Source organism: Protopterus annectens, chromosome 5.part0 (genome assembly GCF_019279795.1).
Source record: "Protopterus annectens isolate FY-2018-M chromosome 5.part0, PAN1.0, whole genome shotgun sequence".
Taxonomy (NCBI): Eukaryota; Metazoa; Chordata; order Ceratodontiformes; family Protopteridae; genus Protopterus; species Protopterus annectens.
This window is the reverse complement of record NC_056735.1, coordinates 788,697,732-788,714,655: the sequence shown is the minus strand read 5'-3', so window position 1 is coordinate 788,714,655 and position 16,924 is coordinate 788,697,732. Positions and strand designations below refer to the sequence as shown.

Here is a 16,924-nt window from a genome sequence, read left to right as displayed (position 1 = left end):
AAGACAGTGCAAAAGTATGGGGGAATATGAACTAGAGGTCAGATGGGGGAAGAAACAATGGGAGAAATTGTGTAGGGTGGTAGTATAAAGCTATAAGTGAAGCAGATCTAAGAAAAGTTGACCCTATCGTATAAATGTGTTTGGATGGAAGGAGAGGTGATGACAGACAACTGAACTGTTATGTAGAAGAGTATGAAATATTAGTACAATTGTTGGTGGGCGTATGTGTTTGTGAGGTGGGAGGGGAGAGTACAATGTGTGTGTGTGTGTGTGTGTGTGTGTGTGTGTGTGTGTGTGTGTGTGTGTGTGTGTGTGTGTGTGTGTGTGTGTGTAGGGTGGGAGTTGCTTAGTAGAGTGGCTAAGGGAGGGAAGAATATTGTTTGGTAGAGTGTATGGGGAGGGAAGAGATGAATGTTTACATTTTAAGTGGAGGGATAGAAGTGATTGGTTAGGTGGGTAGAGGGTGAAGCTTTGGTTTGAATAAATGAATAGGAGGGTGGTAATTGGGGATATAGTAGGGTAGAAAAGTGAGTTTGATCAAACTGAGGACCTTAATGAGAAGAAATATGCTCAGGGCAGGGTCAACATTCTCAACAATTAAGGTGTCCTGTGGGAAACAGGGTACTGGCAAATACAGGTCCCTATAACATCTTTCTAAGATTGCTTGCTAGGCTAATAAAAAACTAGAAAATTCTATGTACCCTAGACTCAGAGGGGCATAGTGGGTATCCCTTGAGCCCATCATAAAAACATGGAGCCCATATAGAATTCTTATTGGAATATCCTGTAAAGTTTATAATACTTTTGAGAATAGAACCATCATAATTAACTTAAGTTGTATTTCAGCAGGGACAGCACAAAAGTCCCATTCAGATAAACAATCATCTAATATTGCTTGAATTTGTTGGACAGTCTAATCTCTAGTATCCTTAGCAGTATGTGCTAAATGTATACCAAACTAACTGAGATGGTAGGTGAAAGTTAAATAATTTTTGGCAGCAATAGAAAGAATTTCGGAAAATCATGAGACATCAGTATAAACTTTGAAGAATTCATCTTGTTGCCAGAATAATGCTAATTTTGCAAACTTTGGCAACAAATAGGAAGGATGCATTCTGGGTCCTTTAAAAAGATTAAAGGATCATCAGAGAATACAGAAATTATTCCTTCATAAGAATTAGCTACCCACCTGAGTGAGGATGAGCATAACACGTTTCTGAGAAAAGTAACTAGAGATTTTATGGGCAAGAGCCCAATCCATTTGAGAATATTTAATGACTTTGAAATATAAGCCTGGCCCTGACTGTTACCACAGAGTCCTGATGCATGCTCTTAAGTGCTTCCATAAAAGGAGAAGGAAAACAAAAGGCAACCAAAACTTAAAAACAAAGACAGGGTCATTTACCATTATCAAATGCTTTCTTTGCATTCACTGTGAGCAGGGAGGGTAAATGCTTAAAAAAAGGTATCCTTTTTCAAGCCATTGCACTGCTCTCTGGATATGATATCAAGGTGCTCCACCTTTGAGAAATTCAGTCTGACCACAGTGTGCTAGAGATGGCAAAATAGAAGGTAGGTGTGCAGCCCATATACCAATATAAATGTTATTGTTAGCATTTAAGAGATTTTGGTCTATAGCTATAGCTAGAAGAATCGCAGTGATCCTTATCAGGTATTAATAATGGGAGTAGCATGGATTGTTTCCCAAGAAGGAGAAACCTAGACAACCACTGAAGCATGGAGACACACTTTTCAAAGGACTACTGCAAGAGAAGGGAGCAACTTATAACATTTCAATGGAAGACCATCTGCATTTGGTTCTTTATTCAGTTTTTATTTCTTAATAGCAGCAAGAATCCCTTGCTTAGTAAATAGTTTTGCCATAAATTAGAACTGATCATTAGTAAGTGCCGGGGTGGTGGGGGATAGCCTGACTCATAGCCTCTAATTTATTTGGAAACACTAACAGATCTATTGAATCAAAATACAAGTTTTAATAATAAGCCCTAAATGTCTCTGAGGTCTCTTCTACTGAAATGTGGGGGGTCTTGTCCATATTTCGCCATGGGAACAAACATTGCTGATTGTCTAGCTTTTGCTTGTCATTTCTCTGCTAACCTGGAATATACTTGAGGGGACATCCTGTAGTATTGGAGATGAAGTTTACTAAGGGATGCTTTGTTTTTTCCATTTGTAATCTCTTGTATTTTAAACTTATCACAAAGCAACTGATTCAAAGAGTTCTTCACCTCAAATAATGACTTCAGTTCTAAAACTCTGTTGTGCTGTTCTTGCAATTCTGCAAACTCTGAATTCCAGAACTTGCAAAGATCACATGCTCATGATCTTAACTTAACATGCACAAAGGCTTTAAAAGCATCCCAGAGACAGTGAACCTAACACTCCTTTGTGGTTTAATATAAACGCATGTGTGGCTTAAGATTTATTTATGTATGTATGAGTGTATGCTTCAAATGGGTAGAATCTGCTTGGCTGAACTATCTCTTTTCAGAAATGACACACTGAGACAGATGCCTGGTGTCAGAGCCATGGCCTTAAGCTCAATGCCAAAAAGTGTAGTGTCATCCCCTTTGTTAAAAACTCTGTACCCATGAACTACCACATAGGCAGCAATCTACTTAACACCAAATGCGTGATAAGAGATCTTGGGACCCAGGTGGACAGTAGTCTCTCCTTTGATAGTCACATTGCCACTGTAGTCAGGAAGTCCTTCTACGTGGCACACCTCATCATAAAAGGGTTCTCATCCAGGAAAAAAGAGGTAATTGTTCCCCTCTACTCCTCACTCATTAGACCCATTATAGAGTACAACGCCCCTTTTGGAATGTACCTCACAAGACATCTGCAGCAGCTGGAAAGGCCACAGAAGTACCTCACAAAGAGGATTACTGGCCTCAAACAAATGCCCTACACTGACCATCTCAAAAAACTCCAGCTTTACTCCATAGCATATCGCCTACTCCGAGGTGATCTCTGCCTAACATATAAAGCTATGTCAAACCCAGAGCTGTTGGACATGCTACACCTAAAGAAATCCCAATACCTCCAAGCTACATGCTCTAGGGACCTAAACCTTGTCACCACAATAAACAGGACACTCTGGAGGGATAGATTCCTGTCCCAGAGACTTCCTATACTTTGGAACAAGCTACCCATCTATGTCAAGCAAAGTTCTTCATTAGCACTCTTCAAGAAAGATCTTGATGAGTGGATGGGAAATATGAAATATACCCCGAGGATCACTTCTGTGTCTCTGCTGAACAGTGGCATATGAAAATAACTTTCTTTGGTGGCGTAAGCTATGGTACCTTGCTGGCTAGGCTTACGTAGGCCCTTTGGCCGATAGCCTAGTACCTACCTATGAACCTAGGATCTAGAAACTCTGGTATAGTTAAATGACTTGCTCAATCCCACAATATACAAGTGTGGAATAAGAAATTCCAGTTATTGAACATAATGTTTAGCAGACCACAGCTTTATTCCAAGTGTTGTTCTATCATGATGACACCATGTGAAAATATTCACCTTCCAAGAGTGATTTATTCTATGAAAATAAATGTCTTAATGTTTTAGAATCATAGAATGACAATGATGTTAGCTTCAGCTGAATATCCAACTGAACATTTAATTTATTAAATTACAGCAATTACATGATATTTATAAGACATTACGTCATGTGACAACCTCATGAAAAGTCTCTTTGAGGAGTTCTGTTTTAATACTCTTTCACATGCTTTGTTAGCAGTTTTCATTTACATTCACTTAAATAATTATCCCTTTTCATTTATACTTTATAGTATCACAGAAATCACAAGGCTAGGAAGTCTAGAGACCATTTATGTTTCCAATTCCCACACTCATGATGTACCTTTCACTTCCAAAAGGATAAACAGGTCAGAAAAGGAATGAGTTTACAAATGCCCAGCCATCCAAAAACTCTGAAAGCAAGGGTATAACTCATTTCTTTTTTATTTGTAAAGGTAATTTGTTCCAGAGATGGTGGTAAATGATCTGCAATATATCAGCCCTTCTGATGAATTTCGTTTCTGTGATAGCGGAGATTTAAATCCTTAGTTCATGTGTTGGTGGGGGAGTTTATTTTGCAGAGATGGAAGAGATCAAGGCAGGTAGAATCATTAATGGCATAGAATGCAGCACATAGACTGGCATGCAGGAGCAGTAGCATAGCTAGGCACAAAGTGTTAAGGGATGCAGTAGACTCTTTAATGCATACTGGAACTTTTACATTTATGTGCAAAAATTAGTACTGTAGCACTTTGTCATAGTATATACTGTAGCAACTGCTTGCTACAAATGTAACAAGCAGTTTGCTATAGTTTGAAAAAAAGTTGTTGCTTTTTTTGTAATAAACATGATTGCTGTAGTGCTCCATATATTGTATAAAATATGGCAACTGCTTGCTACAAATTTCACAAACAGTGTACTACAGTTTAAAAGAGAAAAGTTGAGTGTCGTAAACTCTGTGCTTAGTATAAACCGTAAAACTCTAGCAACCACTTGCTACAAATATAGCAAGCAGTTTTCTACAGTTTAGAAGAAGAAAAGATCAGAGAAGCTCTTTTGGGGAGAGGGGTGCAAGATCAGGAGACAGCACTGGGTGCAAAATTTGCTAGATATACCTCTTTGCAGGAGGCTATCATAGATAGATTTGGGCATAGGACATCCAGCCTTTTTTTGTAAATAAGAGTCTTTAGACGTATAACATTTTTTTATTAGGAATAGCTGTGGTCTTTCTCACTGCATGATGCTTCTGGATGGGTATATTCCAAAGGCAGTACTGTAGTCTGCAACTGGTCTAATTAGAGCTAAGTACAGAGGACTTGTAACATCTTTTCACCAAGATGAAATACCCTTAGTTAGCAGTTTTGCTAGACAGAAGGATTTTCTGACTTCTAATGCTACATAGTGATCAAAAGAGTAGAATTTGTTAATAAAAGTATCAAGTTATAGACAATGATCATTTACCAAATTTGACAACACTGAACTTTTTTGCATTTACTTTTAGCCTTTTTCTATACACCATTAGTTTGTAAGGATCAGTTATTGTTGCAGTGATTTCATATAGATGTGATCAAATGACAGCACCCAGCTTACAGTCATTGACAAATTGAGTCATTCCTAGGTCTGGGTTTATGGACTGGAATTCAGAAAAGTGTATGCCAAAAAGGAAAGTTCCCAGTACTGTACTCTGAGGTATACCTTCACTTACATTCTTGTTATTTGAAGTGGAACCTTCTACCTTAACAATGTGGGTCCAATCTTTCAGCCAATTTGACATATACTATCATGTAAGTGTCAATTTTTACATCTTGTTTCTTCCTGAAGATGCGAATATAACTCATACATTTTATGCACAAGTCTCTTCCAATAATTAGATCCACTAAAGAATTAAATAATAATCTTAAATATTACATTTATTCCTATTGCAAACTACTAGATTCCTTTTCATTCAATACTAATACAGGGAAGTGTCAAATGCATTGGTCAGATCCAAATATGCTGTATGCACTTAATGACTGCTACTCACGGCCTCTGTGATGTTTTCAAAGAAATGTACTAAATTATGTACACTTGACAAAGCCAGACTACTTTGGGTCTGTATACATTTTTGATGACACAGCTTATCGTCAGATATGATGTATTTCATAACTTTGCAAATCAGACTAGTTAGACTGAGGGATCTATAGATCCATTGGTGTGTGGGTTGGTATCCCCTTTTGAAAAGGCATCACAACAGCCATATTCTATACTTCAAGGACATACCCTGTGGCTGAGCTTAAACTAAAGAAGTGCACAGTGGGAGGGTCTGTGAGGGCATATTAACTATTATTTATTAGACATCCAGGTATTTTTTTTTTTTGATCTATGGAAGTGGTATTTAGCAAATTGTTAAAGTACATTTAGGACATACTCCTTGAAGATCATGGGAGTATAAAAAGCTCTGGGGTTTATGGAATGTTAGCGCCTATTCCTGGGGTAAAATTAACACTAAATTTATCTGCAAGTATGCTACCTATGTCTTTAGAGTCAGACAAGGTGATGTCATTTTAGATTATTTCAGAACATTTTTGAGTGTTATTTCATGTTCATAGGTTCATATATAGGTACTAGACTATTGGCCCTAGGGCCTATATAAGCCTAGCCAAAAAGGTTCCCTGGCTTTTGCCACCCAAGAAAATTATTTTCCTGTGCCCCTGTCGAGCAGAGCTACAGAAGTGATCCTCAGGGTGAATTTCCTATCTCCCAACCAATCATCAAGATTTTTCTTGAAGAGTGCTGATGAGGCCTTTGTTTGATATAGACAGGTAGTTTGTTCCAGCATGCTCTGTTTATTTTGGTGACAAGGTTTAGGTCCCAAGAGTGTGTTTATTTGATGTTATTAAAGAAATGTTTCTAATTATCCTTGGCTTTAGATGCTAGTTACTTCATGTACTACTTTGATCTTCCTGATAATATTTTTTCATTCTTTGCTGATCTCTTTGATAGTGTCTTTCATGGGGATCTATGTTACATTACTGAAATTTCAAATAATCGAAAATCAAAAGAGCGCGACGACAGCATAAGACTGAACATTTAGTTTTCTGAAGTTCAAAACAGCAAAACAGCAGCTGTTTCAAAAGAACACAAAAATACACTTTCTCTAACATTTTTGCAGGGGGGCAAGCCTCCTGCACCCCCCATCCCACCTGCAAATTATATATACCAGCTCCGAGATCGCACTACAGTGAGGAAAGGGTACATTTCCTGATCCTCACTGTACTGTGAGCTCCATTTAGATGTCCCAAGTGCTGTGGAACATGTGGAGCTGCTGTTTCACTGTTTTGATCTTCAGGAAACAATGTTCAGTATCATGCTGTTTGGGTGATATCATCTCATTCCTTTGATTTTTGATTATTTGAAATTTTGGTAATGTAACATAGGCTTCTTTCATGTAGATAGCTTTAGATTTGTTATAGGACTGTAAGAGCTTTTCTTTTTATTTTAAAGCTTATTTATGTGGGTAAAGCACCAAGATACTTTGATTTTGAACTTCCTATTATATTTTGTTCAAGACTGTACTGCTACATCTATACACTTTCATAACTGGGAGTAGAATTCAGTTGCATAATTAGCAGCCTAAGTTGAACGGAGGGTGTATATAGTTAAAGTACATTTCAAGAGCTTGTCACAGAGTTTAAGTAAATATGCTCATTTGAAGTCCTTATATTCAGAATTATTCACTGTGGGAGTATTTAAGGAGAAGATCACTATCTATAGCCGGATTTAACCAGAGACGGAAGTACTTGAGAGGCACATGGTGGACTATGTTGGTAAAAATGAGATCTAATGTGTTCTTTGCCTAGTGGACTTGTTTACTATTTGTGATAGGGAATCATTGTTTATTATGTCCCAGAATCTTTGGCCATACCCAGCTTTAGAGGTATAGGGTGACTAACAAGCTAAACAATATTTATGCAACCTGTTGCTTCAGATAAAACAATACAAGTTTTCTGTAGGCAGATTATGGTCAGTTTGTTTCATGTACCTATTTATAGGATTTGATTAACCAGTAATACTCCATGTATAAACCTTCATACCAGAGATCCTGAAAACATCATGTTGTCATTCAGAGTGCAGTAATTGAACGGAAGTCTTCTTCTTTGTACCACTATCAAAGCAGTCAGTCTATTCCCTATATGGAGAAGGTGGTGGGCTATTATGGCTGGTGGTACAGAGACTCTCTTAAATAGTCAAGGACATAACAGATGCTTCTGTTAGGAATTCAAAGGTCCATAGGTGATTACTGGGCTAATAGCACAAGAGCCTTTATAAGCCTAGCCAATAATACCCAGGATATGGCAATATTATATCTTAATTCTCCAGATATGGGATGGGGTAGTATCAGGGTAATGGGTCTTTGGGTGTTAGAGCACTGAGTCATTTTACAGACTGTCTCTGTCTATAAGGGACATGGGCAGTATCCTGGGAGTGAATTTACAGTTCCCCATCCATTTATCTAAATTATTTTTGAAGAGAGTGAGGGACAGCGATTATTTTACAAAGATGGGAAGTTTATTCCATAGATGAGGTAGCCTTTGGGATATGAATCTGTCTCTCTGGCAAGTTTTGTTAGAGTCACAAATAAGGTTCAGTTCCATGGAACGTACAACCATTGTATAATTTTTCTTGTGAATATTTAACATTTTCATCAGAGCTGGATCAGAGAATGCCTTGTAGGTCAGGCATAAGTCCCCTCTCAATAAACAGTATGAGACAAAGTAAAGAGATAAAGCTTTTAGTTGGCCTGCATAAGACGTGTGTCTTACTCTTTGTATTTTTTAGTGAGAAACCTCTGCAGCTGGTGTAAGTGTCTGGTTAGTTACATGCAGAAGGCAGTATTGTTTTGATTATGGGTCTGATGAGGGTTGAGTACAATGACACTATGACTTCCTATGATCTTGTTGCCATGCCTTTATTTATTAGTTTAGCCACACAGAAGGATTTCCTCACTACCATAGCTGCCCGGTGGCCAAAGTTTAGGTTATTATATATCTGTGTTCCTGGGTCCCCCTCACCACTGGGTCTGCTTTAAGGATGTGCTATCAATATTACAGTTTGCAGGGATATCTGATTTACCAAAGGGTATAATTACACATTTTTTAGCATTTAGTCTCAGACAAAGGTTTTGGCACCAGTTGTTTCTCATTTTTAGGCCTGTTTGTAGAATGTCAAATTTATTTAGGGATTCAGTGATTGATCCCAGCTTACAGTTGTCAGTGAACTTGCTGAGCCAGAGGCCCTCTACATTGGTCTTTACTTCAGAGAAGCACATACCAAACAGGAGGGTCCTAACGCTGAGCCCTGTGGGACACTGATAGTAACAAGTTTCTTATTGTAAGTGGTTCAACTATCCAGACATGTGTCCTGTCAGTAAGCCAGTTGGCTATTCATCTGAAGATGTAGGGGTTTATGCTTAACTCAGTAATTTTATCTATAAACCCTGAGAGGGGGATTGTGTCAAAAGCTTTAGCCAGGTTTAGATAAGTGCTATGTACTGTTTTACCCTCATGCATGGCCCTGGAGAGATTCGTAAAGAAATCCACCAGACTGAGCAGGCAAGACCTCCCTTTGACAAAGCCCAATTTGGTCTGGTACAGTGTTTAGAGAGTTCCTATATATTGTTATTTATCAGGATTTCTCTCCACGGCATTGCAGAAAAGACTGCTCAAGCTTATCAGTTTGTACTTCTCTGGGTCAGTTGATGGGCCCCCCCCCTTGAGCAGAGGGACAAATGATGCACTCCTCCATTCTTCTATGACAAAGCCCTTCTGGAGGCTATGGTTAAAGAGGGTTTCTAGTGGTCCTCATAGACTCTGCTTCAAGCTATTTTATAAGCATTCTGGAAAGTTGTTGGGACCCAAGGAGGCTGTGCATTTAGCTTTAGTGATTGCAGTAAGGACCTGCTCCTTCATAATAACCAGTAGATGGTTGGTTGCAGGTATTTCTGTGGGTGTGGTAGAAGGTGATGGGGGGGGGTTGAACTGAACCTGTTGGCCAGCAGGTTTGCTTCAGTTTCAAGCTGGGTGTAAGTGTTGCGGATCATGATTAACTCAGCACACTACTGAGTTTTTCCCCTGAGGTTACTGTGATGATCCTTCTTTACCCCGGGGCAGTAACTAAGGTGTCTCAGTCCTCACCACTGTCTCTGGTAAGGGAGTGTCACTAAAAGCAGGGATAAGAATGCACAATTTTCCTGAAGAGTTCACCAGGAACAGGCTCCAAACCTGAGACTGAACTATATACTTCACTCCAGGTCCCCAAATGAGTCTCTGTACTAACCACTGCAGAGTACTGTGTCACAGTTCTAGGTATCTGACACACTCACTCTTAAATGTCTGATAGTCACTTATACACCCACTCTTGGGAAAGACTGGCACAGATTTATCTGCTGTGTTCCTTTGCCCAAATTACAGGGTAACAACTACCATTATTCAGATACCACAATACCCTTCAAAAGGGGTGCTCAATTATATTGGGTAAATAGATATTGATACAAATGGTGGCATGTTACCCAAGCAGTAAGGCTTTTTGGAGTGGCTCTGGTGTTATCATAATAAGCATAAATACTATCAATTTATTAAAAGTATTCACTAAATAACCAGCCCCAATGAGAGGTAGTAAACTATTTAATAATAAATAAAAGGATTTAAAACATGTAAATACTGAATAACTGATTCAAATAAACAGCAGAGTTTCATACATAGGAAATATGAAAACAACACTGTAGGATAGGTTTCACACTGATTTTAGAAAATGTCTAACTAGCTGTAGTTCCCTTACTATCTGAAGATTAACTGTTGCTATCTAATCTAAATAACTCAGCAAGGCAAGATTGCATTCTTACTTCTGCAAGGGAAGTTTAAGAAGTATGCCCATACTCCAGGCTGTTGTTTGTCCTCAGAGACTGGAACAACCACTCTGGAAACAGCTTTATAACTCTGAAAATAACTGAACTACTGCTACTTCTACTACTACTACACAGCTCTGGAAACAACTGAATAACTGAACTGCTGCCCATTAATTGACACAGAACCTGCTTTTACAGCAGATTTTTAAAAGTAGCAGGAAGATGCTATGAGAATTCTACTCTTTTCTATTAGACTTTGTAGAGGATTTTTTTCCTTTTGTTTATAGGTTCATAGGTGTGTACTAGGCTAATGACCACAAGGGCATTTTTAAGCCTAGCCATGCATCCCAAATCTCTGGCAAGTTCTAGTACCTTTGATAAGTGTAAGCAGGGGTCTGGGAGATGAACCATTTACAGCCTATATATGCTAGGGATACACCAGGGTGGTTTGTTTTTGCCAGTAATCATAGGTTTGACTCAGATAGGTACTGCCTCCCCTATGCAGCTATGAATTTGGTTGTACAATGCTTTTGTGTACAACTCAGAGTAGGACTCAAGTGTCATCTGTGTATCGAGGGTATTTTAAGTTTTATAAACTGTCATTTAGTTTGAGGTATTTGACCTTAGCAATGCTCTTAACAGGTTTGGAGTTTGATGGGGGTTCTAGGTTAATTTTAATACTAAGTGAGATCATTTTACCAGGGAGGAGTTAATGCATGTAAGGGAGAAGCATTCCCCCATGTGTGTGAGTACTAGGATATTTGTACCCTGAGATGGGGAGCTAACTAGTTTCTCCAGGTTGTTTGTTTTGACAAAGTTCAAAAACGTCTGAGCAAGTGAATTATGAGTTGTATAAATCTCCCAATTTATGTAGGGGGAATTGAAGTCACCCATAATTATGGTGTTAGGCTGAATGTTAACAGATTCCACTATGTTTAGGTAGGAGGTGTGGTTTTCCAGACTCATGTTAGGTGATCTGTAGCTAGCAATGATATGCTAATGGGCCACCCCTATGGTTAGTTGGGCATGAAGCAGCTCAAGCGAGCCATGTTGTTGTTCAGTCTAGCAGTGTACTTGTCCTTTATAAATACTGACACCCCTCATCCCTTTGTTTTATCCTGAGCTGAGGGGGATCAAAATGTAATTGACCTTTGACAGCCGGTTGATAGTCGGGGTGCTTTCTATGGTTTTGAACCATGTTTCCACGACTGCACATATGTCTGCATTCTCCAGAGTAAGGAGTGCTTCCAGGGAGTGTGATTTTTTTATTTAAACTCCTAGCAATGAGAAGCAGTATCTTTAGGTAGTCATGAGTGTTTTTTTTTTTTAAGATGGAGGGTTTAATAACTTGGCATGGGCTAAAAAAGGCACTATGGGGATAGATAAAGTTTTTGCCAGTATCTGGAAGCCAAGTGGTGACAAATGCAAAGCATCTCTGGCAAACCATTGTAGTCTGTTGAGCATGTCTCCCCAGGCTGACAGAGATTGGATCACCTTGTTGTGAGATCAGAAGCTAAGCCAATTATTGAAGTCACTCATTTTTTGCAGGTACTGTGGCATCATTACTGGTGAAGGTAGGATACTACTCAAGGCTAAAGTCATACCTGCTTGGTGCACATATTCAGAGAGCTCCACTCTTAATGTCATAATGTTGAATAGCTTTTTGGAAACATTTTTGTTTTGTTTTTCTTACTTCAGCATGATACAAGTGAAACTTGTGTAAATGAAAAGCAATGCAGCATTAAATCAGCTTATAATGATCTATGCAATGTGTGTGTGTGTGTGTGTGTGTGTGTGTGTGTGTGTGTGTGTGTGTGTGTGTGTGTGTGTGTGTGTGTGTGTGTGTGTGTGTGTGTGTGTGTGTGTGTGTGTGTGTGTAAAGAATTATGAGTTACTTTGTACAGTAGAATACTGTTTTGTGTGTGTGTGTGTGTGTGTGTGTGTGTGTGTGTGTGTGTGTGTGTGTGTGTGTGTGTGTGTGTGTGTGTGTGTGTTGTTCCTCAGCTGAGTAGTTTGCAAATCATAAAAGATGAAGGAGTTAGACCCTTATATAAAATTCATGAGACTGTATAAACTTTTAAAATGGTAGCACACTGGCAGTTCAGGTAGAATTCCTGCCTCACAGTTAGACGTTCTCTAGTTCCATTCTCAGCTGGGTTGCTTTCTGTGTAGAGTATCCATGCCCTCCTTGTATTTTTGATGGGTTTTCTCTAGGTGCTCCACTTTGCTCCCATATTTCACAGTAATGCAGTAGCTGAATTGGATACTCTAAATTGACCATGTGTATGTGGTATTGAAGAACATCCATGGCAGGGTTAGCCACCTGGTGGTATGATTGATTCTAGATGACCGACGCTGTTATGTGACACCCCAACTCCATGTTCATAAATTGTAAATAGAGGATGTGGTTGGATGTAGAAACTCTTAAAACCCTTGCCATATACCAGGGCCCATTGATATTTCTGTTCTATCTTGTGCTACACCTCTCACTCTGAACTTCTCAGATAAATTATAATACATTGGAAACACCTAATGTCTAGTCAGTAGAGGCATGACTCCTAATAAAGATGTCTTTATCCCACAGCTGAAGAAATTATTTGTTTTGGTGGTATCTATCTCACTAAAGGACTGGAATTGCCTTCAAATACCAGTGAAGCACTGTCACTGATTTGCAATGTTCTTGACACAGCTGTCTTGTCACAGCTGTAGCATTAATGTGGTACCCCCAAAACAGTAAACTATGTCTTGTGCAAGTGCAATTTAGCCACCCTTGTGCAGTTTTCTATATTATTAAGAGGCTTATTCAACCATAGTTTTCATTTTAAAGTACAAAATGCTGTGCAGCAAATCTAATGACAAAACCATACATGTCACTATGCTGATGCTCTAAAGTATAAGTTCGGCCTTGTCTCATAGCAACCCAGCCAATCAAATAGAATACGAAACACAGAAATCCTCTACCAACTAATAAAACAGCTGGTGTAAAAAAAATATAGTTGAAGTAGCAAACAAACACCAACTGTACCACAGCTAGGAAGTTTATTATAAAACAGGTAAGCACTTATCTGTTTTATAATAAACTTACTAGCTGTGGTACAGTCGGTGTTTGCTACTTCAATCAAATAGAATACTTGGATAACAGGAAATATGGTTTAAATTATTTGATAATAATTATACAATTGATATCTCTTAGAAGCTGTGCATACTATATTATAAATGTAACATACCTATAAATGAAACCGCATCCAAAAATATTTACTTTGTCTTCTTGTGGTAAACAGTGCTGACGACAAGTACCTCCTTGTTGTGCACACTGGCTGATTGCTTCACCACTTCCATCTTCTTGACCTGAGGGAAAAAAGTACATATATAATAGGCTGCACACGCTCAAGACTATAAATATATTAAGTTTGAGATCACACAAAAGACAGAAATTGACAAAATAAATTTGCTAACTCCCACATTTATAAAAACCTAGTCAGTAAATAGCATTACTCGAATTTTAGCATATAACTGATGGACAAGACAGGCACGAATGCATTATGAAAAATAATATTCAAATGAAGAAAGATGTGAAATAATCAGATATGAAACATTCTTTATTTTTATTTATTTATTATATTAACATAAAATGGAGAAAATGAGGTATTTAATAACCCCCTTTTTTGTGAAATGAACAATTTATCTCCTGTATATCCTTTTCTTTACCCTTCCAGTTTTTTTACATGCAGCAAGACCTTTTGAGGGACACCAATGATTCTTTCATCAGCAGCAATTCAGATACTTCAGCATCTGAGTCAAAATTTTCTGAATAAAGTGATATTTGTTTAACATCAGTGTGTATTAGGTCCCTAACATTTGCTGCCGTTTTCGATTCCTCCGTCCGTATCACTGCTGTGCACTGGTTCCATTATATCTCCCAGTGTCATTTTCCCTGTACATCAGTGAGCTTCTTTGGAACTCCACAAGCCAATTACATATTGTATGTCATTGATCTGGCCAGGTAGAAGTTCCAATGTCACCTCTGTTTCTTTGCACCAACACTTTGATCAAATCTGGAACTGATGAGCAATCATTTGCTTAGCAATAAATATCACCAAATCTAGAGTCATGCTTTTTCAGACACACAGTAAACTCAGACGTGGCAACAACTTCCAGGGCACCAATCCTTAGAACCACTTTCTGCCAGCAATTACTCAGCAATGATATTTAGGCATCATGTTTGACTAGTGCCTAACTTTTAAATGGAAAATTGAAGTACAAACTTACAAGGTCCTTGACCAACTAAACTCTGGTTAGAGAATCTCAGATCATCTCTCAATAGCGGCACAGGGCTATTACAATTAATGTTCAGCAACCACATCTAAAATCCAGCCTACTGATACTCTTGTTACAATCTCCTACAAACACTGCACTGTCAATAACTGCATAAAAATGTTTTTCACTTAATGTCTCTAGCTAACCTCTGCAATCACCACTGTAGCATGTTAAGAACAGCAAGGTGGCTACATAAATAACTACAACCACACATTTACTCAACTCTCTCACCTTTAAACATCTAAATAATGGCAACAGCTCTTCTGTAAATAGCTTGCTATGCACAAGTGAATATTTATATGAAATACAAATACCATTCATTCCAAGAGACCTCCTTTTAAACTTTTTTGTATTGCCAATACTGTTGTAAAGAATCAACACTGAATACTGGAATAAAATTTTTGGTAAGACTCAACAAGCTGCTAACCTGACTGTCTTTAAGAAAATGTTGAAATCCCACGTAATAATAGAGATCAAATGTAAGTGTTTCAAGGATACAGTTAATATTACAATAGTATTGAAACTACTGCACTGATAATCATATGGAACTGACTCTATGACAGCCTCCAAATGGGACTTTTTTCATTTGTAGACAAAATATCCTTTCTTTCTTTCCCACTCACTTAACTGGCCTATACCCTACTGTATATATATATATATATATATATATATATATATATATATATATATATATGTTCAATTGTATGCATGTAAATAATGCTTTTGTATTACTATATTCTGTCTTCTGGCTACCCTAATTTTATTGCTTGGCATTTTATGTATATCACTATCCTTTCTTTTGCTAGTTGGATTACTTGTCCTATTACATTATATTAAATGCTTGCCTTAACCATATGTCCTTGGTTGTGGTTGAAAAGGGTCTCAGCTGATCACCTAGTTAACCAATGATAAATGATCAGGCATATCATGGTCCCCTGTGTCTTGTCTCATCTCTAGTGAGAAGAGTCTCATCTTTTCTAATCTCCAGTTATACTCTTTCTAGTCTATCCTACCCACACACTGGCAGTTTTCCTTCGGTTTACCTTTATATTGTCGATCACACTTCATCGACCGACCACTTAATCGACTCATTTAAGCGAACCAAAACCGAAAAAAATTTTAAATGTTGAAAATATGTCGAATTTCAACATTTGTGGCCATGCCACACCTCCACACCTGTGCTACCGTGGTTCAAAAATGGGATAGGTTTTGTCGTTCACTTATTCGGAATTCGACGTTGGAGACGTTCACACTTCAGTATTCATGAAAGTCATTTCGCCCATACTGGGATCGGCGACGTAAAGGTAAACCTTTTCCTTCACAACACTTCTTGCATCTAAATGTCTTTCTCCTTGTATGACCCTCATCACTGCACTGTGTTGCTTTTATTAATTAGTTCATGTGTTCAATCAGTCATTTGTTTATTTCAGCTTGTTTTCATTTTGAGAGAGCTTGTCAAATGATTCTTTTCAGTCTCAGCCTGGTTCATAAGGCAGAAACATATAGAAATATATTAAACAAATCTAAAGAAACAGTATATTATTTTAGGTATTAGTTTATAAAAATGTGTATATGCATTTTGCAAGTATAAGAGAAATAAAAAATGTAAATATAATTCTGTAAGTAACAAAGTGTTCGATAAAGAAGAAGCCACGTAGTCTGCTATCTTATTACATTTTACTGACTAAGTAAGGTAACAGCTAAACCTACCTAGAATGCATATATTATGTACAAAGCAGTAAAGGGAAGGGTGCAGAGATATGTGAAATTTAGAGCTGACACGATAAATGTCAGATAAAGTGGAAGAAAGGGAGAAATCAATGGATAAGCCTTGTGCACAATGCCTTTACAGCTTGGAGAATGAATTTTTCTATATTCAGGGTTAAGGCAAGGTGAAATTAAAACAAAAATTAAATTGTGGTAGTAAGTCCCTGGTAGACGCAGTTATTTGTCAACAGTGCCGACATTTGTAAATAGGTAAAACCATTAACAGCCTAAATAAATTAATATATCAACATATATATGATATACGGAGAGGTAGCACTAATAATGTGTTATCAAAACATATAATTGAGTTTCCTAACCATCAGTTTAGATTTAGTGCTATTGGACAGGTTAGTAACAGGAGGAGAGGAGACCCTACAGATTTATTTCCTGAGTAGAAGTAAATAATATGGC

General features: G+C 37.9%; 1 long non-coding RNA gene across 1 annotated transcript in view; it reads right to left on the bottom strand.

Moving 5' to 3' along the window:
* Positions 1-16,924, bottom strand: part of LOC122802826 — a 69,652-nt gene that overhangs the window by 12,966 nt on the left and 39,762 nt on the right. The window contains exon 2 of the long non-coding RNA XR_006364983.1: positions 13,657-13,777. This is a non-coding gene — a long non-coding RNA (uncharacterized LOC122802826). The remainder of the gene's footprint in view (positions 1-13,656; positions 13,778-16,924) is intronic.